Source organism: Mesoplodon densirostris, chromosome 4, assembly GCF_025265405.1.
Source record: "Mesoplodon densirostris isolate mMesDen1 chromosome 4, mMesDen1 primary haplotype, whole genome shotgun sequence".
Taxonomy (NCBI): domain Eukaryota; kingdom Metazoa; phylum Chordata; class Mammalia; order Artiodactyla; family Ziphiidae; genus Mesoplodon; species Mesoplodon densirostris.
Window position 1 is genome coordinate 65,452,942 of NC_082664.1, and position 21,739 is coordinate 65,474,680.

General features: G+C 40.4%; 1 protein-coding gene across 5 annotated transcripts in view; it reads right to left on the reverse strand.

Moving 5' to 3' along the window:
* PRORP (protein only RNase P catalytic subunit) overlaps window positions 1-21,739 on the reverse strand; it is a 125,880-nt gene that overhangs the window by 98,943 nt on the left and 5,198 nt on the right. The window lies entirely within an intron of this gene.

Sequence of the window (21,739 nt, forward strand, 5' to 3'; positions counted from 1 at the left end):
AAGGCCTAACCACCCAGAATCAATTGGGAGCTGCTGTCTGCACTAATGGCTGGGGTAGATGCACACTGGAACATTCCAGATTGCCACTTTAGCTATAGTTTTCACTACATAATGGAATAACATGTACAGGATTTTTTTTAAACTCCAGAACAAATATTAATAGCCCTTTTGCAAAGCAAAAACAATGTGGTTCAGTAGGAAATCTCTCTCCAGCTCTGATCTAAATTTCACCTCTCACACATTTCATAAATGGAAACAGAAATATGTTACCATGTGCAAATGACATGACAATTTTCAGTCTTTTTAAAATACTACTTGACTAAAGAAATGGACTTTCACTTTCTATGGTTACATTTCATCTTTTATGAGTATGTGGGAAAATATTAGAGGAAGATGTTGCCTCTGCATGAAATTCACTAAGGATGCAGTATTTTATAATCTCCCTCTTCATAACTTCTATTCTGAAAGTATATAAGCATTTATTTAACATGTCAGTTTTTTTGTGTTTTTTTTTGTTTTTTTATAAATTTATTTATTTTGGGCTGTGTTGGGTCTTCGTTTCTATGCGAGGGCTTTCTCTAGTTGCGGCGAGCGGGGGCCACTCTTCATCGCAGTGCGCGGGCCTCTCACTGTCGTGGCCTTCTCCTGTTGCGGAGCACAGGCTCCAGACGCGCAGGCTCAGTAGCTGTGGCGCACAGGCTTAGTTGCTCCGTGGCATGTGGGATCTTCCCAGACCAGGGCTCGAACCCGTTCCCCTGCATTAGCAGGCAGATTCTCAACCACTGTGCCACCAGGGAAGCCCCAACATGTCAGTTTTCAAAAAAAGATTTTTACAATGGAAATTTCAAAATATACAAAAGTAGACAGAATAATATAATAGTAAATCTCAATGAATCCATAAACTACCTTCATCAACTCATGGCCAATCTTGTTTCATATGTAACCCCACCTACTCCATCCCCCATTTCCCAGTTATTTTTGAAGCATATCTCACCCATCACATGATTTCATCCATAAATATTTCAGTGTGTAGCTCTCAAATATTTATGATTTTGGGTTTTTTTTTTTGGCTGCACCACACGGCTTGTGGGATCTTAGTTCCCTGACCAGGGGTTGAACCCTGGCCCTCGGCAGTGAAAGAGCCAAGTCCTAACCACTGGACTGCCAGGGAATTCCCTAAAATACAGAGTTTTAAAACACAACTCGGGACTTCCCTGGTGGCACAGTGGTTAAGAATCTACCTGCCAATGCAGGTGACATGGGCTCGATCCCTGGTCCGGGAAGATCCCACATGCCGTGGAGCAACCAAGCCCGTGAGCCACAACTACTGAGCCTGCGATCCAGAGCTCATGAGCCACAACTACTGAGCCCACATGCCATAACTACTGAAGCCTGTGCATTCTAGGGCCCGCGTGCCGCAACTTCTGAGCCCGAGTGCTGCAACTACTGAAGCCCGTGCGCCTAGAGCCTGTGCTCCACAATAAGAGAAGCCACCGTGATGAGAAGCCCACCCCACGCACCGCAACGAAGAGTAGCCCCCCCTCGCCACAACTAGCGAAAACCCGCACGCAGCAACAAAGACCCAACACGGCCAAAAAAAACCCACCACAACTCACTAGCATTATTACACCTAAAAAAACCCAACAATTTCTTTTCTTTTTTTTTAAATTTATTTTTGGTTGTGCCAGGTCTTAGATGCAGCAGGCGGGCTCCTTAGTTGCAGCCAGCAGGCTCCTTAGTTGCAACATGAGAACTCTTAGTTGTAGCATGCCTGTGGGATCTAGTTCCTGACCAGGGATCGAACCCACGTCCCCTGCATTGGAAGGCAGATCCTTAACCACTGCGCCACCAGGGAAGTCCCAACAATAATTCCTTAACATCTCCAACAACTGATGTTCAGATTTCTTTGATTGTTCAGATGAGGAATTAATGGCCCAATAGAGTCCCTACACTGCAAATGACTGATGAATCATAAATTGCTTTTGATCTATAGGTCTTTTCCCTCTCCCTCTCCCTGGCTCTCTTTCTCTCTGCTTGCTATTGATTTATTGGGAAAAACTAGGTTGTTTATCTTATAGTTTCCTAGCTTGGATTTGATGATTGTATCTTTGAGGTATAATATTGGATATGTCCCATATATTTCCTGTAAATTAGTAGTTGGCTTTAGATGGTGATCAGATTCAAGTTTGATATTTTCATGTACCAAATTCTTAACTCTTCTATTTCCTATTTCTTGAAACCCTGAGGGAGAAGAACCACTTGCTAAGCTTCAACCTATAGCTAACAAGTAGTGCTGGATAATAAGGAGGTGTCATGGGCTCTGCTTGAGACCTACCAACTTATACTCTGTAATGACCTAAATGGGAACAGAATCCAAAAAAGAGTGGATATACGTATATGTATAACTGATTCACTTTGCTGTACAGCAGAAACTAACACATTGTAAATCAACTATACGCCAATAAATATTAATTTAAAAAAAGATATTAAGGAAAGGCAGTGAGGTAGTCTAAACAGCTTCATACTATCAAAACGTCAGCAATGATTTGATGTCCCTTTCCTCCTTTCCAGACTGACACTGTGCTAGATACAGATTCTGCGCTTTCAGTCACCTAAATCACAGCCTCCTCTTCTACCCTGCACTGTCTTCAGGGCTCTGCCCTCATCTCCGCCCCCATTAGGAAAAGATGACCTTATCTGACTTTTCTTAACACGTAACTAGGTTGCCTGGCAACAGTCAGAACAAGAGTCATGAGGCAACTTTCCCATCTATAAAGATGATGTTAAATGAGCTAATAGTTGTAAGGTACTTATAGTAGTGACTAGCATATAATAAGCCTTATATAAATGTTTGCTTTAGAAAAAAAAGCATTAAAACAAATTAAGAAGCAGAATTAATATTTGAAAAGATCTCTTAGACTTCTTCAAGAATACAAGTATACTCCCTTCTACCTTGTACTTTGGAGGAATAATGTGTTTTTTCATACAAGTAAACATTCCAGATAACTAAGGCATGTTCCTTTAGACATCTAATGTTATTTCATTTTAATCTTTTAAAGTGAAGATAATCCAAAATGGAAGCTGTTGTTAGAAATGCATTGCATACTTTATCAAATGAGGAACACTAAACGATATCTTACTAAATTTCTTAGGGACCCAGTATTTCATTATGAACAAAGGGAAGTTTAATGAACAGAACTCAGATTTTGGAGACAGACAGACTTGGGTTCTAATCTTAGCTCTGCTACTAACCAATTTGGCTCAACAAAGCCACTTAACCTCTCTGAGGCCTAGCAAAAAAGAGATTCTGCCTTCCTTGTAGGATTAACAAAAGGATCAGAAATAACAAAGACCCTAGCACACTGCCTGACATATAGCAAGCATTTAATAAGTGGCAACTATTATTCATTAATTGAACAAATTGAGCATTTTATGCCAAGCAGTGTTCTAAATTATAGGAATACTGCAGGGAACAAAATTTCCTACTCTCATGGAGCTTCTATTCTAATATGGAGAAAAGATACTAAAAGCATATAAAATATACAGTATGTCAGACAGTGGTAAGTGCTATGGAGAAAAATAAATCAGGGACAGAAAACGGAGAATGCTTGGGTGAGGGTATACATGCAATTTTAAATAGGGTGGTCAGGAAGAACCATTCTAAGAAGGCAATATTTAAGAAAAGAGCTGAAGCAGGTAGATGAATAATCACACAGATATCTGGAGGAAAGGAAATAGCTAGTGCAAAGGTCCTGAGGCATGAGCATATCTGGTAGGACCAAGAAACACCAAGGAGTCCAGTATGGCTGAACGCAGTACGATCCAAGAGGCTAACAAGGGTAGGATTGTGAAAGGCCTTACAGGTCACTGTAACAATTCTGTGTTTCAGCCTGAGATGGAAAGCTACTGGAGAGTTTTAAGCAAGGGAGTGACGTGATCTGACATGGACTGAAAAGGATCACTCTGGCTGATAACAGGGTGCTGGGAAACAGGGAGAACAGTTAGGAGGCTACTGCAGTTGTCTTGTCTAGAAATTATGGTGCCTTGGATCACAGAGTGGTAGTAGTGGTAGTAGTAAAGGTGATGAGAAGTGGAGATACATCCTGAAGTAAATCAATAGGATTTTCTGGTAGATTGGTGGTGGGGTATGAAGGAAAGAGGGGAGTCAAGGTTGACTGCCATTTTTGATATCTGAATAACCAGAAGAAGAAAGTTCTATTTACTGAGATAAGAAAGAACACAAGAGGGGCATCTGTATAAAGATCAGGAGTCTGGTGCTGTAGAAAATGGAGGAGGCCTTTGTCATTATTCTCAACATCTCAGCAGCTGCTCTTTCACATTGGTAGTTTTCTCTTCCCTCAGAAGTAAGCTGTCAGCCTTCAGTACCCATGTGCTATCGTTTCTAATCTTCTATCTTATTTATACTATTCTAGTCTCTAGGAAGAACAAATGAAAAGGCAATAAAAATTGATATCTTTAGTCAACAGTGAAAGAAAACTGAATCAGAAATCTGAGGAAGCGTTTTCTAAGCAAAAAAAAAAAATTCACTTACAAAATGGTTACTTAGAACTCAAAATACTTTTTCCCATAAGTACAAATTTATAAAAAATGACTTGGTTTCCGTGCCAAACTATATCATGGGGCTACAATATAACAATAATAGTAGTAGCCTTGGACTTTCCTGGTGGTGCAGTGGTTAAGAATCCACCTGCTGATGCAGAGGACATGGGTTCGATCCCTGGTCCGGGAAGATCCCACATGCCGCAGAGCAGCTAAGCCTATGCGCCACAACTACCAAGCCTGCACTCTAGAGTCCGTGAGCCACAACTACTGAGCCCCCATGCTGCAACTACTGAAGCCCGCGCGCCTAGAGCCCGAGCTCCAAAACAAGAGAAGCCACTGCAGTGAGAAGCCCGCACACCACAACGAAGAGAAGCCCCCGCTCACCGCAACTAGAGAAAGCCCGCGCACAGCAACGAAGACCCAATGCAGACAAAAATAAATAATTAAATTTATTTTAAAAAATAATAGGGTTTCCCTGGTAGCGCAGTGGTTGGGAATCTGCCTGCCAATGCAGGGGACATGGGTTCGTGCCCCGGTCCAGGAAGATCCCACATGCCGCGGAGCGGCTGGGCCCGTGAGCCATAGCCGCTTAACCTGCGTGTCCGGAGCCTGTGCTCCGCAACGGGAGAGGCCACAACAGTAAGAGGCCCACGTACTGCAAAAAAAAAAATAATAATAATAATAATAATAAAATAATAATAATAATAGTAGTAGCCTGGATCTGAGGGAGAAAAGATCACAGGGTGTAAAAAAGACCAGGCTTTCTTGCCCTTGGCCTAAGAAAAAAATAAGTTTCTCCTCGCACACTCCTCCCCTGTTCAAACTTCCTCAATTAAAGGTGCTTCTGTCCCTCTGCCTCCAGCGCTGTAATCTACATGAGACCTCCCACTCGAGCATCCTCCCCAGAGCTGCCCCCCCATAAATGTTCTCCATGTCACCCACCCAAATCTAAAACAGCAGCAACCAACCACACCCACACACAATTCTTCTTCCCTTGTAAAACAGAACACATACAGCTATCAGGAGGAAATGCACTGCTTCAAGGTAATTCTCATAAAAATGATTGGATCCCAAGTGGCAGAATTTCAGCAAGTGCTATCTTAGAGTAAATGAAGGACGAAGAAATGGAAATGTTTGATGTTAAGGCCACTGCAAGGAGTCAGCCTGCTTCTCTTTTCACGTTTTTATCCTTCCTGGGCTTCTGAAATCACTGATTTTTCTAGAAGTTTCAAATTTTTGGCCACAATTCTTGCACCAATACACTTGGATGATCCAGAGATCACATGCCTGTTTTCTAGTTTTTAATTGTAGAGCTGAAGAAGAGGAAGTGGGGAAGAGCATTAGTGATTAATTATGTACTGGGTAAAATGTTCCCAAGTTGAGGACCATTTATCCATTAATGGGCTTTTTATAAACAGACTTCAAAACACATGGTTTTAAAACTATACTTTGCAAATCGTTAAATTTCTCAGTTTTTTTTAACTACCAAATCTCCGAAGTTTGCCATTTACCACTCAACATTATTTTTTTTAAATCTGGGGGAAAACCTCATATGCATCTTAGAGATAACCAAGTCTTCAAACCCACAGAAGATCAGAGTGGAAGGTTCTGAAGATTGTGATGAAGAGCTCAGCTGGTTCACATCTTTCATGGTTTGCAGCTGCCACTCTCAAATTAAAAAAAACAAAACAAAAAACCTACATTAGATCAGTTTTTATACTGACATTTCATTTGGGTCACATGTGCTGTCTTAAATCTGTAGTTAAGAGAAACACCAGAAGGCCTCCCTTTTGTCAATTAACTGAAGAGATATTATCAAGCAGAACAAATGGTTTGATTTAAACGTAACCCTAAAAACTCAATTAAATGTACTACAGACAATTTGCCTTCCTCCAATTTCTTTTCTAGAAAACAGAATCCCAAGTCATTAAAGTTTTATTTAAGAAGTTCTAAATCACAGGATTATGGGGGACTGCTATCATGATTAAAGTTTCATTAAAAGTTACCCCAAACACAGGGCTTCCCTGGTGGCGCAGTGGTTGAGAGTCCGCCTGCCGATGCAGGGCATACGGGTTCGTGCCCCGGACCGGGAAGATCCCACATGCCGCGGATAGGCTAGGCCCGTGAGCCATGGCCGCTGAGCCTGCGCGTCCGGAGCCTGTGCTCCGCAACGGGAGAGGCCACAACAGTGAGAAGCCCACGTACCGCAAAAAATAAATAAATAAATAAATAAAATAAAAGTTACCCCAAAAAAGAGCTCCACTGAAAGTTCAAAATGAGAGGACCATGGTGGGCAACTATTTCTTTCTTTTCAGTTGTCTATTTCGACAGAAAATTTTTTATAATTAATAAATATTATTTTTATTTTCCATTTTGGAAAGTGAAAGATGATGAAATAAGAATAAGAACTAAAAGGATAAAAGAAACTAAATACAAGATATGCTGAGTAGTAAGATTGCTTTGCTTTGTTTTTGTTTTGTTTTAACTTCCTTTGTTAATATGTTTGTATAATAAAATTGAGGAAAATAAATTTTACTTAAACTTTTCAAATAGAAAGAAAAAGGAAACTACATCTAAAGCAGAGTATTTCTAGAGCAGTGGTTCTTCAACTCTGGTGTGAGGACCCCTGGGCATCTTTAAGACCTTTTCAAGGGATCTGTAAGGTTAAAAACTATTTTTATAATAGTACTAAGACATTATCTGCCTTTTTCATGCTCATTTGCTCACAAGTGTGCAGTGGAGATTTGGTATAATATCAGAGAAGAATAACAACAATTATCTGAAAATGCCAATAAAATACTTTCACCCTTTTAGACTACCTATCTCTGAGCCTCTATTTTCTTCATATGCTTCCACCAAAATAACAAACCACAACAGACTGAATACAGAAGCCGATATAAAAATTCAGCTGTCTTCTATTGAGCCAGATAATTAAAAAGATTTACAAATATGTAAGACAATGCCTCTCTTCTCACATACTGCTTTTGTTTAGATGACAGAATTATTATTGAGAAAAGATATTACTTATGTTCACACGTAATAGTTTTTATATTGTTATTTTAAATTAAAAATATTTTTAGGGCTTCCCTGGGGGCACAGTGGTTAAGAATCCACCTGCCAATGCAGGGGACACGGGTTCGAGCCCTGGTCTGGGAGGATCCCACATGCCACGGAGCAATTAAGCTTGTGCACCACAACTACTGAGCCTGTGCTCTAGAGCCCGCAAGCCACAACTACTGAGCCCATGCGCCACAACTACTGAAGCCTACGCGCCTGGAGCCCGTGCTCTGCAGCGGGAGGAGCCACCGCAATGAGAAGCCTGCGCACCGCACTGAAGAGTAGCCACTGCTCACAGCAACTAGAGAAAGCCCGTGTGCAGCAACGAAGACCCAGCGAAACCAAAAAATTAATTAATTAATTAATTTTTAAAAATATATTTTTTTCAAGTTTCTCAGTTTTAATTTCTAATTCAGTAATTATCAAACAGTACAATCCCACATGAACAAAAGCTCTCAGGAGTCCTTAATTTTAAGAATGTAAAAGGGTCTTGGGACCAAAAGGTTTGAGAATTGCTGTTCTAAAGGATTTCCTACTCTATAAGAAAAATATCACTCTACAAAGGAGTATTTCTTAAGATAAGAGATACAAAGAAAGTTGCTTAAAAATGAATTTACAATTTATAGGACAAATGATTAAGCTCAGATTTGCTTTACAATTATCTGAGTGGCAAGGGAGGAACGGTGGGAGTATAAATGAAATAAGAGTGGCCGTGAGTTAATAATCATTGAGCTAGGATTTTGTTATTCTAGTCTCTCTACTTTTGCATATGTTTCAAATTTTCCCTAACAAGAAGATTAAATAAAGACAAATTCATACCTGAACAGCTGAATGTGGAAAAAAAAGGCTGTAATTTAATGTTATTGTTAGAATGAAGGAAAATGAGAGGAAAAAAAATCTTACTGATATTAAACTAACACTGTCCCCATAGCTCCAAATTCACCTTTTCTATCTTCATTGATGTCAATGAGTTTCATGTAGTTGAATCAGTAGTACACAGATATTATTTGGAGTTCTGCTTCACTCACTTAAAATTTACATATACAGCTCCCCTCTTTATCTACTATAACTAACTTGACAAACAAAAATTACACCGATATCTTTCAGTTTAAGAAAGATAAAGAAGCTCATCAAATCCTTTAACCTGACTGACCTGGCTACAACCTAGAATAATCTTTTACATGTTACACTATTGCCATCTGCTGGTTGTGATGTCTAAGCACAGTAAATTAAGGTTTTAAAACAGAAAAACTAACAATTTACCTATGACTATGGTTTTCACCCAAAATTATCCTGTAGAAAAGAAGCTGTCATACACACATTAGGGTTCTTCAAAATCTCACATTAGAAGCAGTGGTTCTGACCCCACTGCACTTTAAAATCATCTGGGAGTTTTTGAAAGCCCTGATGCCTGGGCCCCAAACCAGAGCAATTAAATCAGAATCTCTATTTTGTGAAAATGAAAGGCAAGCCAGACTGAGACAAAATATTTGCAAAAGATATATCTGACACAGGACTTGTACCTAGAGTCACACTTACAACTCAATAATAAGAAAACAACCAAATTTTTTAAATGGGCGAAAGATCTAAACACCACCTCACCAAAGAAGATATATGGACAGCAATTCAGTACATGAAAAGATGCTCAACATTGTTGGTTATCAGGAAAATGTACATTAAGACCACAATGAGATACCACTTCACATCCATTAGAATGGCTATCAGTGAAGAGACTGACCTTAATGTTAAGTGCTGGCCAGGATGTGGAGCAACTATAACCCCCTCACACTGCTGGTAGAAATGTAAAATGGGACAACCACTTTGGAAAACAGTTTGGCAGCTTCTTAAAAAGCCACATACATACCTACCATAAGACCCGGCCATTCCGCTCCTAGATGTGTATCCAACAGAAAGAAAAGTTGTAGTGGGTTAAATAGTGTCCCCTCTATAGAGTGGGCCCTAAATCAAATGGCTGATGTCCTTATAAGAAGAGATGACACATAGAGAAGAGGAGGAGGAGTGGAGTGATGCAGTTAAAAGCCAAGAAACACCAAGCACTGCCAGAAGCTGGGAGTTTCTGAAGCTAGGAAAAGGGAAGAATCTCCCCAGAGTCATCAGGAGACCAGTCCTGCCAACACCCTGATTTCAGACTTCTAGCCTCCAGAACTGTGAGAGAATAAGTGTCTGTCATTTTAAGCCACCCAGGCTGAAGTACTTTGTTACAGCAGCCCTAGGAAACAAATACAAAAGCACAAAGTACAAAGACTTGTACAAAATGTTATTAGCTTTATTTGTAATAGCCCCAAACTGGAAATAACCCAAACATCCATTAACAGGTGAATGAATATACAACTGTGATATAGCCACACAATGGAATACTACTCAGCAATAAAAATGAATGAATGAGACACAAAACATAAGTGAATTCTGAAAATAATTATGAATTAAAGAAGTCAGACAAAGCAGAAACTAACACACCATTGTTAAGCAATTATACTCCAATAAAGATGTAAAAAAAAAAAAAGAAGTCAGACAAAAAAAGACTTATATGATTCCCATGGTGTTTATCTGAGGTGACAAGAGTGAGTGGTATGTGGGTACAAGAGGGAGTCATTATAAAGTGGCAGGAAACTTTTGACGTTGATAGATATATTCACTATCTTGACAGCACTGACAGTTCCAAGGTGTATACACGTGTCAAAACTCATCAATTTGGGCTTCCCTGGTGGCGCAGTGGTTGGGAGTCCGCCTGCCGATGCAGGGGATGCGGGTTCGTGCCCCGGTCCGGGAAGATCCCACATGCCGCGGAGCGGCTGGGCCCGTGAGCCATGGCCGCTGAGCCTGCGCGTCCGGAGCCTGTGCTCCGCAACGGGAGAGGCCACAACAGTGAGAGGCCCGCGTACCACAAAAAAAAAAAAAAACTCATCAATTTGAGGGGAAGATGGCAGAGAAAAGCACACCAGGAATCAATCTCCCTAGACAGACTAGACAACAGTGCACTGACAGAATCTGTCTGATCTTGTAACCATTTGCAACTCTGAAGTCTGTTGAAGGTTTGCAACTTCCAGGGGAAGCCTTAAATGATGAACAGTGGTTAATTTAATCAGTTTTAGCTCTTAGAACAGCAATAGCTACCCACCTCTCATCCCAAACCACATGGCAGGCAGCTGTACACATGTTCCTGAAGCAGTCTGCTCACAGCTTATGGGAGCCAGGGTGGTCAAAAAGGACCCTGTCCTCCAAATATTGGGGATTTGTGCTCTGATTGCAGACTGCTGCTTCTGATCACAGAGATGCAAACAAAGAGGTATAATCATCAAGAAAAAGAAAATTTGAATATACCTATAACTAGTAAGGAGAGGGAATCGGTAATTTAAAAATCTCCCAACAAAAAGAAGTCCTGGACCTGATGGTTCACAGGTGAATTCTACTAAACGTTTAAAGAAGAACAAATACCAATCCTCCTTAAACTTTTCCAAAAAATTAAAGAGGAGGGAACACTTATCAACTCATTCTTCGAGGCCAGCATTAACTTGATACTAAAGTGTCTTTAAACTACAAGAAAGGAAAACTATAAATACTGATGTAAAAATCTTCAACGAAATACTAGCAAGCAAAATTCAGCAGCATATTAAAAGGACTATTCACCATGACCAAGTGGGCTTTATCCCTGGAATTCAAGGATGTTCAATATATGAAAATTGATCAATATAATACACCACATAAACATAACAAAGGAAAACAACACATGATCATCTCAAATAATGCAGAAAAAGCATTTAACAACATTTGACACTCTTTCATTAAAAAAGCAAACAAAAAAACAAACAAAAATACTTGACAAACTAGAAATAGAAGGAAACTAAGTCAACATAAAAGCCATATATAAAAACCAACAGCCAACATCATACTCAATGGTGAAAGACTGAAAGCTTTTCCTCAGGACTAGATCAGGACCAAGGCAAGGATGCCCCCTTGTACCACTTCTACTTAACACAGTACTGGAAGTTCTAGCCAGAGCAGTTAAGCAAGGGAAAAATAAATAATAACAAAAGGCATCCAAATTGGAAAAGAAGTAAAACTGTCTTTGTTTGCAGATGATATGATCTTATATAGAGAAAACCATACAAGTACACACACACACACACACACACACACACAAACTGTCAGAAGTAATAAATCAATTTAGCAAAGTAGCAGGATATAAAGTCAACACACAAAAATCAGTTGCATTTCTATAGACTAATAATGAACAATCTGAAAAGAAAATTACAGAAGCAATTCTATTTATAATAGCATCAAAAAGAATACCTAGGAATAAACTTAACCAAGGAGGTGAAAAACCTGTACAATGAAAACTACAAAACACTGCTGAAAGGAAATAAATGGAAATAAATCCCATGTTCACGAATCAGAAGACTCGATACTGTTAAAATGTCAACATTACCCAAAGCAATCTATAGAATCAATACAATCGCTATCAAAATCCCAATGACTTTGTGTGTGTGTGTGTGGCAGAAATAGAAAAACCCATCCAAAAATTCAAATGGAATCTCAAGGGACCCTGAATAGCCAAAACAATCTTGGAAAATCAAAACTGGAGGAGCCATGCTCAACGAGCTCAAAACTTACTATCAAGCTACAGTAATTAAAACAGTGTGGTATTGGCATAAAAATAGACATATAGACCAATGGAACAGAAATAAATCCAGACCCTCTTATATATGTTAAAAATGACTTTTAACAAGAGTGCCAAGACCATTCAATTGGGAAAGGGCAGTCTTTTCAACACATGGTGCTGAGAAAACTGGATATCTACTCACAAAAAAATGAAGTTTGACCCTTACCTAATACCATATACAAAAATTAACTCAAAATGGAGCCAGGACCTAAATGTAAGATCTAAAACAATTAAACTCTAAGAGACAAAAACAGAACAAAAGCATCACAACGTTGGATTTGGCAATGATTTTCTTAGATATGATGCCAAAGGCATAGGAAACAAAAGAAAAAATAAACAAATTGGACTTCATGATAATTTAAAAAATTTTGTGCATCAAAAGACACTATTTTTTGTTTGTTTTGTTTTTTGTTTTTTGTTTTTGTGGTATGCGGGCCTCTCACTGTTGTGGCCTCTCCCATTGCGGAGCACAGGCTCCATGGCTCACGGGCCCAGCCGCTCCGCGGCATGTGGGATCTTCCCGGACCGGGGCACAAACCCGTGTCCCCTGCATCGGCAGGCGGACTCTCAACCACTGCACCACCAGGGAAGCCCAAAAGACACTATTAACAGAATAAAAAGTCAACCCACAGCATGGGAGAAAATATTTGCAAATCATATATAGGGAAAAATAGTTGAAATATAGAGAAAACTCAACAACAAAAACCTAAAACTCAACAACAAAAACCCCAAGCCCCACTCAGAAATGGGCAAAGGACTTGAATGGACATTTCTCCAAAGAAGACAGCCAAATGGCCAATAGCACACGAAAAGATGCTCAACATCACTAATCATTAGAGAAATGCAAATCAAAACTACAATGAGACACCACCTCACACCCATTAGGATAGCTACTACCAAAAAGAAAAGGAAAACAACTAGTGTTAGCAAGGATGTGGAGAAATTGGAACCCTTGCCCACTACTGGTGTGAATGTAAAATAATACAGCCACTGTGGAACACAGTATGGAGGTTCCTCAAAATATTCAAAATAAATGTAGCATATGACTCAGTAATTCCACTTCTCAGTATATATCCAAAAGAATTGCAAGCAGGGTCTCAAAGACCCATGTTCGTAACAGCATTATTCACAATAGCTAAGATGGGGAAGCAACCCAAACGTCCACTGATGGAGAATGGATACACAAAATGTGGTATAAGCATACTATGGAATATTATTCAGTCTTAAAAAGGAAGGGAATTCTGTAATACGCTACAACATGGATGACCCTGGAGGACCTTACGCTAAATGAAATAAGTCAGTCAAAAAGACAAATACTGTATGATTCCACTTACATGAGGTACTTGTAGTCAAAACCATAATGACAGAAAGTACAATGGTGGTTGTCAGAGGATGGGAGAATGAGGAGTTATTATATAATAGAGTTTCAGTTTTACAAGATGAAAAGAGTTATGGGGATGGATGGTGGTGACGGCTGCACAATAATGTGAATGTATTTAATACTACTGAACTGTACACTTAAACCCAAAATCTCTAGGGGGTGGAGTCTGAGCATCAGTAATTTTTAAACATCCCCTGAACTATTATAACAAGCAGATGAGGTTGAGAACCATTTCATTAAAGGGTGCCATCTCATTTATTTTGTTTTGAACAAAAGCATACTACTTGGTAAAAACATATAAGCCTGAAACAATTTTGATAATGCTCTTTTTAGATGCTTATGGAGGTAAGCTGAAATCATACATTTTTCTTAAGTAGACAAACTCAACATGGATTAGTACTTACTCCTTGGTTTATACCTCACATTCCCAAATTATAAACAAGCTTTTAAAAGTAATATTGATAGAAGTTCCAGCTGTTTGTTCCCAGTACAAAATAACTTAAAATGCTGAACACAATATAGTTTTGTTTTTTTTTTTAAAGAAGATGTTGGGAGTAGGAGTTTATTAATTAATTTATTTATTTTTGCTGTGTTGGGTCTTTGTTTCTGTGCGAGGGCTTTCTCTAGTTGTGGTAAGCAGGGGCCATTCTTCATTGCGGTGTGGGGGCCTCTCACTATCGCGGCCTCTCTTGTTGCGGAGCACAGGCTCCAGACGCACAGGCCCAGTAGTTGTGGCTCACAGGCCTATTTGCTCCACGGCATGTGGGATCTTCCCAGACCAGGGCTCGAACCCATGACCCCTGCATTAGCAGGCAGATTCTCAACCACTGTGCCACCAGGGAAGCACACAATACAGTTTTAATACATATTTGCAATGAATGGTGTTATAGACTGAACTGTGGCCTCCTCAGAATTTGTATGTTGAAGTCCTAACCCTTAGTACCTCTCAATGTGACTGTATTTGAAGATAAGGCCTTTAAAGAGGTGATTAAGGTAAAATGAGATTATAAGGATGGGCCCTAATCCAATGTGACTGGTGTTCTCATGTGAAAAAGAAATTTGGACACACAAAGAGACACCTGCAGATGCCTGAGCACACGGGAAGTCTTTGTGAGGACAAACCAAGAGGGGGGCCATCTGCAAGTCAAGGAGAGAAAAAAAACCTCAGGAGAAACCAAACCTGCCTATACTTTGATTCTTGGAACTGTGCAAAAATAAATTTCTGTTGTTTAAACCACTCCGTCTGTGGTGTTTTGTTATGGCTGCCCTAGCAAATTAACACACATAGTAAGCAGAAAAAAAACACAAGATGAAAAATTTGGGGGAAATGACACGCTGGAGCTGAACTTTACCCTGGGGCACATGCCACACCCTGAGAGCCCTACCCTGGATCTGGACAGGGCCCGGAAAGGCTTGTCCTCTGAAATCTTAGCCTCAAATTTTTAGTCACCTGCTCTCTGACCTCAGCCTTCCAGTTTTCATTCCCTTATTGTCACTGTACCTTCTCCTTTATTCCACAGTGAGACTACGAGCCCCTGAGCCCTCCCAGACAAGTGCCCTCTGGCCTTATTTCCTTCCCTATCTAGTTTGGGCCCCATGGTGATTGTGTCAACTATTCTATCTGAACTACCTTCCTCTGCTCCCTATTACATTGCCATATCTAAGCAACAAAACCCAAAATCTGAACCAATGCTACATTTTGTCTTCACTACTCCTCTGGGTGAGCCATGCTCTGTTGGAAAAATATTAAACCATGTATTTACGGAGAGTGATGCCTACAAACTTCAATGATTCAAGTCTCAGCACCCCACTCCCTGCCACATCCTTCTGCTTGAGTTAGCATCTCTGCCATTCCTCTCAAGCACCATCCCAAGCCTTCTTCACTCTCTCTAATCCTCCACTGATGCCCATCCCTCACCCTGCATCCCACTGAACATAGCACATGTCATTAGCCTCAGCCTTCTTGCCTCCCATCTATATATCTGTATCCATACCCATCTTCTTTCTAGTCTCAGAGAGGTTTCTTTCATTTCTAACCTCCCCATCTGTGCTTTTTGGCAACCCCTCCTACTTTTGAACCTTGCTCATCAGTAATGCATTCTCTCTACTACTTGTCCTGCTTATTCAACATTTTTATCTTTACTGACAACCCTTTCTTCATCTTATGAACATGCACATCTCTCCCATCTCCCTAAACCGTCCCTTGACCTCTACCAAACTCTAGCCACCACTATCCCATTGCCTTCTTCCTGTTTTCAGCTAAACTTCTCAAAAGGAGAGTTTAACCTCAATGTGTGTTCACTCAGTTGCTATAACCTGGCTGGCTTTGACCCTCGGTGTACTATTGACACTGCTCTTCCTAAGATCATCAATGACTCCTTACTTAGTTCTTTTTTTTTTTTTTTTAAGATTTATTATTTATTTATTTATTTTATTTATTTTTGGCTGAGTCACATCTTATTTGCAGCACACAGGATCTTCCTCAAGGCATGAGGGATCTTCCGTTGCGGCGTGTGCGTGGGCTCCTCTCTAGTTGTGGCACGCGGGTTTTCTCTCTCTGGTTGTGGCACGCAGGCTCCAGGGCCGCATGGTCTCTGTAGTTGTGGCGTGCGAGTTCCAGAGCGTGTGGGCTCTGTAGTTTGCGGCATGCAGGCTCTCTAGTTGAGGCATGCGAGCTCAGTTGCCCCACAGCATGTGGGATCTTAATTCCCTGATCAGGGATTGAATCTGCATCCCCTGCATTGTAAGGCAGATTCTTTACCACTGGACCACCAGGGAAGTCCCCTTACTTAGTTCTGAAGTGGTATCTGCTCATTCTCTCAAAGCATGCTATAGGACTGAGGGGAAAGGACAGACCCTTTCCTAGTCCCCACTGCGCCTTCAAAGTTGCTACTTCTCCACCTCAACTGAGGCTTATGCTGTTCATATATACCAGGGGTCAGCAAATGGTTTTCTGTAAAGGGCCAGATGGTAAATAGTTTAGGTTTCACGGGCCCATGGTCTCTTTTGTACCTACCCAACTCTGTGGGTCAAAAGAAGCCACAGACAAGACAGGCATACATGTTTGGTTCAGTTCCAGACCACCACAATAAAGCAAATATCACAATAAAGCGAGTCATACAAATTTTTTGGTTTCCCAGTGCATGTAAAAAGTTATGTTTGTGTCATCTAAAAAAATGGTACAAATGAAATTATTTACAAAACAGAAATAGAGTTACAGATGTAGAGAACAATCATATGGTTACCAGGGGGCAAGGGAGAGAGGGATAAATTGGGAGATTGGGATTGACACATACACACTACTATATAAAAAATAGATAACTAATAAGGACCTACTATATAGCACAGCGAACTCTACTCAATACTCTGTAATGGGACTTCCCTGGCAGTCTAGTAGTTAAGACTCCACGCTCCACTGCAGGGGGCATGGGTTCGATCCCTGGTCGGGAAACTAAGATCCCGCATGCTGCACAGTGTGGTCAAAAAGAAAAAAACAAAACAAAAAACAATACTCTGTGATGACCTATATGGGAAAAGAATCTAAAAAAGAGTGGATGTATGTATAACTGATTCACTTTGCTGTACAGCAGAAAGTAACACAACATTGTACATCAACTATACTCCAATAAAAATTGTTTTAAAAGTTATGTTTACATTATACTGTAGTCTATTAAGTGTGCAATAGCATTATATCTTTAAAAAATGTACATACCTTAGTTAAAAAATCCTAACCATCATCTAAGCCTTCAGTGAGTCATCATCTTTTTGCAATAGTAACATCGAAGACCACTGATCATGAATGACCATAACAAATACAATAATAATGAAAAAGTTTGAAATACTGCATGAGTTACCAAAATGTGTCAGACACACAAAGTGAGCAAATGCTGTTGGAAAAATGGTGGCAACAGACTTACTCAACGCGTTGCTGCCACAACCTTCAATTTCTTAAAAAACGCAATAAAGCAAAGTGCAATAAAACGAGGTATGCCCGAATATAAATGAGTGACTGTAGCTGTGTTCCAATAAAACTTTATTTACAAAAACAATTGGTAGAGGGACTTCCCTGGTGGTCCAGCAGGTAAGACTCCACGCTCCCAATGCAGGGGGCCTGGGTTCTATCTCTGGTCAGTGAACTAGATCCTGCATGCACAACCGCAACTAAGAGCCCATATGCCACAACTAAGAAGTCCGCATGCTGCAACTAAAAGATCCCGCATGTTGCAACAAAGATCCCACGTGCCGCAGCTAAGACCCGGCGCAGTCAAAATCAATCAATCAATAAATATTTTTTTTAAAAAGTGGAAGGGTGGACTTGGTCTGTGGGCCATAGTTTGCTGACTCCTCTCTGCTATCACCTTGTGTTGTCCCAGGCATCTGTACGTTTATTAAGAATTTGGCACCGGACTCACAGACTTCATCACCAGCCCGGCAGTTGGTAAGCATTCCATAATATGGTTGCAGTTATTATTTTTAAAAATTATCATATGGACACTCTAATTAGCTCTGTGGATGACCACCTAGCAATTTAGGCTCTCAGTTTCTTCATCTGCTTAACTCTCATACCCTGGATTTTGTCATCACTCCAGAGCCCTCCGTCTCTCAAATCGAATCGCTAATAGACACTAATCACTCTCACTCCCTTTATGCTTGCTCTCCAACCTCACTGAGATTCCGGTCCACTTTTATCTCCTTCGTCTCCTAATCTGTGAGCTCCTACTCATCTTTACTTACTTCTACCAACCTTGATCTCATGGTCCGTTAATTAAGCCACCCTCTCACCTACACCCTCAACTCCTGTCTTCCCTTTTCCCTCGACGGTACCACCCTAGCAAAATCTCATCCCATCCCATCCAGCTGCCTTCTCTCTACCTAGATGGCCCAGGACTGCTGAAAATGGCTCACAGATCAATGCCCTTACATGTGTAGTTGTTGGGACTTCAGCACCACCCAGCAATACTCTCCTCAGTTCTCCCACAAATAATCCAAACTTCCAAGGCTTAAAATTGTCCTTAAGCTCTCTCAGACTATCAAACATTCTCTCACTTTCAAATGACCAATTTGAAAATTCTCCGGCTCTTTGGGCCTCCCTGGTGGCGCAAGTGGTTGAGAGTCCGCCTGCCGATGCAGGGGATACGGGTTCGTGCCCCGGTCTGGGAGGATCCCATATGCCGCGGAGCGGCTGGGCCCGTGAGCCATGGCCGCTGAGCCTGCGCGTCCGGAGCCTGTGCTCCGCAACGGGGGAGGCCACAACAGTGAGAGGCCCGCATACCGCAAAAAAAAAAAAAAAAAAAAAAAGAAAATTCTCCGGCTCTTCAGAGAAAAACTCTTTGCTGTATCTACACATTTAATTTATCCACTATTCTTAATTTGTTTCCTCTAGTCCCAAAAAGAGCTGGTTCTACTTCAATCTACCAGAAATGCTCTGGATCCATCTCTGCCCCTTCTGCTTCACCAATATTACCAAAGCTAAACCCTGAACCAATCCAGCCATATGCCTTCTTTCACTGCCTGTTAACCATGGATATGGTTCTCAGCCTGAGCTTCCCCATCTTCAAATTGGTGATATCCTTTCAAGATTGTTGAGTGCTGTGAGTGTAATAGGCCTAGAAGTGCCTGACATAGGGTAATCATTCCATAAATGGTCGCTATGTTATTATTATGTTAAATCAATAGCTTAAAGGTGAGAGGCAGATGACAAAAAAATGGGATACAGAATTGGGGAGCTGCAGTGAGGAAAGGGAAGAACACCTGGAAAGAGAAAAGGAGACAATTTCCCTTGTCATAAAATGTCCCAATCCTTCTGTGAATATATTCAGTTGCTTTGTGAATTATGGTAATTAAATGTATGACTACTCTTTGCTATTCTCACCAGTCTGGAGCCTGAAACTCCTCCTGCAGTATAACATTCTCCGAGGGGAAGGTTTGCTCTGGGTTCTAAATCTTTGTCAGCAGAGAAAACTAACAAATCTTCCTTCCATTAGTCTAGAATTACAGTCAGAAGGAATCATTAAGAAGAAATTATGGCAATGTTTAGCCATTAAGAGTCTTAAACAAAAGTATTCAACTAGTGATTCCACGACTGGGGCAGGAGCAATTCAAGGTGAAAACCTGGGACATCTTGTGCCAGAAAGCACAGAAATGCTCAAAAACTGATTGGGGGCGGGGGGCGGGTTTGCTAGGAGGATGTCAAAGACACACAGGAGCTGGCTTGGCAGGGGTTCCCACAGGCCAAATTTGGGACAATCTGAGCATCAAAAAGAATAATGACGGTAATGGAGTCTAACACAGTTCATCTTAAAAAAAAAAAAAAAAAAGAACTAGAAAATCATCACTTTGCACCATTCCGAAGGCAGAGGTCATCTCTGTCATGTGAAAAACACTGGGTGAAGAGTTAATGGGTGACAGGATATCTGCGTAGTCTTGAAGTATTACTCCACAGATTACTTAATTTTTAATTACAAAAATTACAAAGGGAAATTATAAAGGAAAAAAATGCACCTTTACAGTGGAGACATCTGGCAGTCACCCTCTTAATCAAGTGATGAAACTTAGCATCAGCAACAGAGAGCAACCTGATATTATGTGACTGCTGTGATGCAGTAAGAAGCACACAGCATTGCCTGTATAACATACCCCAAAAGCTTTTACACTGAATTAATGAAGAGAAAGCCATCAGACAATTAGTCCATGGTCTTGCTACTCAAAAGTGGTCCAAAGACCAGAATCCCATCACCTGGGAGCTTGTTCGAAATATAGAATCTCAGACCCCACTCTGGACAAGTGAGTCATAATTTGCATTTTAAACAGATCCTCCAGTGACTCTGAGGTACAAAGTTTGAGAAGCCCTGAACAAGACAAACCACCCAGACTTTTCAAAAAAAAAAATCAATGTCATAAAAACAAAAAAAGGCGGGGTTGCGGGGGAGGCGCTGCTCTGGATTTAGAGAGATATAATAACAACCAAAAGCAATGAGTGAATCTTGATTCAATCCTGGGTCAGAAGAAAAAAGTTATAAAATACATTTTGGGGGAACAACTGGGAAATTTTGAATATGCAGTTTTTATTAAATGACACTGAATTAATGTGAAGGGTCTTAAATGTGATAGTAGCATTTAATTACATAGAATGTTCTTATTCTTAAGATACAGGGAGTTCCCTGGTGGTCCAGTGGTTAGGACTCCAGGCTTTCACTGCTGTGGCCCAGGTTCAATCCCTGGTCGGGGAACTGAGATCTCGCAAGGTGGGCGGGTGGTACAGCCAAAAACAAACAAAAAAAGAAGATACATGCTGAGATATTTAAGGTAACATGTCTACCAATTCACTTTTAAATGGTTCATAAAAACACACATAGAGACAGAAAGCATATGTGGAATAATAACTGGTTACTCTGACAAAGAGTATGTAGGTGTCCATTGTGCTATTTTTTAACTTTTTCTTTTGGTTGAAAATTTTATTAAATAAAAAGTTGCAGGATGGGAAGAATGTTCAATTAGCCCACAAAAGAAATGTAAAGTCTTTGGTAGCAAACAGCATGATTTACACAACCCGGAATCTATCTTAGCACCTGCTTCCAAAGATAAACATTAAGTGTTCAGCAGATATTGGATGAGAGAAAGGAAATTTGTTGAAATCATTTTAGCTGGCAGAAATTCCTAAGGCATTAAGAGCTGCTACAGCCAGTCAGCTGTCAAGTACGTATAGAACTACGAATTGAATTTTCATTCAATGAGAGGCAGCAGAGTATAAAGGCAAAAGTTTTGGGGTCAGTCTGACCTTGATTTTATCAGTGGAGCGTCCTAGGGTACATTTAACCTCCCGAAGTCTCAATCACTCTATCCGTAATACAGGAATAAAACAGTATCTTATAGGGTAGTGTAAGGGTTAAATAAGATATGAGATAATGAATATAAAGCTCTTAGGATCATTTAATAAATGTTAACTATAATTTTACCAATAAAGTCAGCTAAAAGGTATTCCATAAAGTGAAGATAATGTTTTCATGGACCAGATTCTGACTTTATTCTGAGAATTAAAAGTCTTCCTAGTAGGGGTA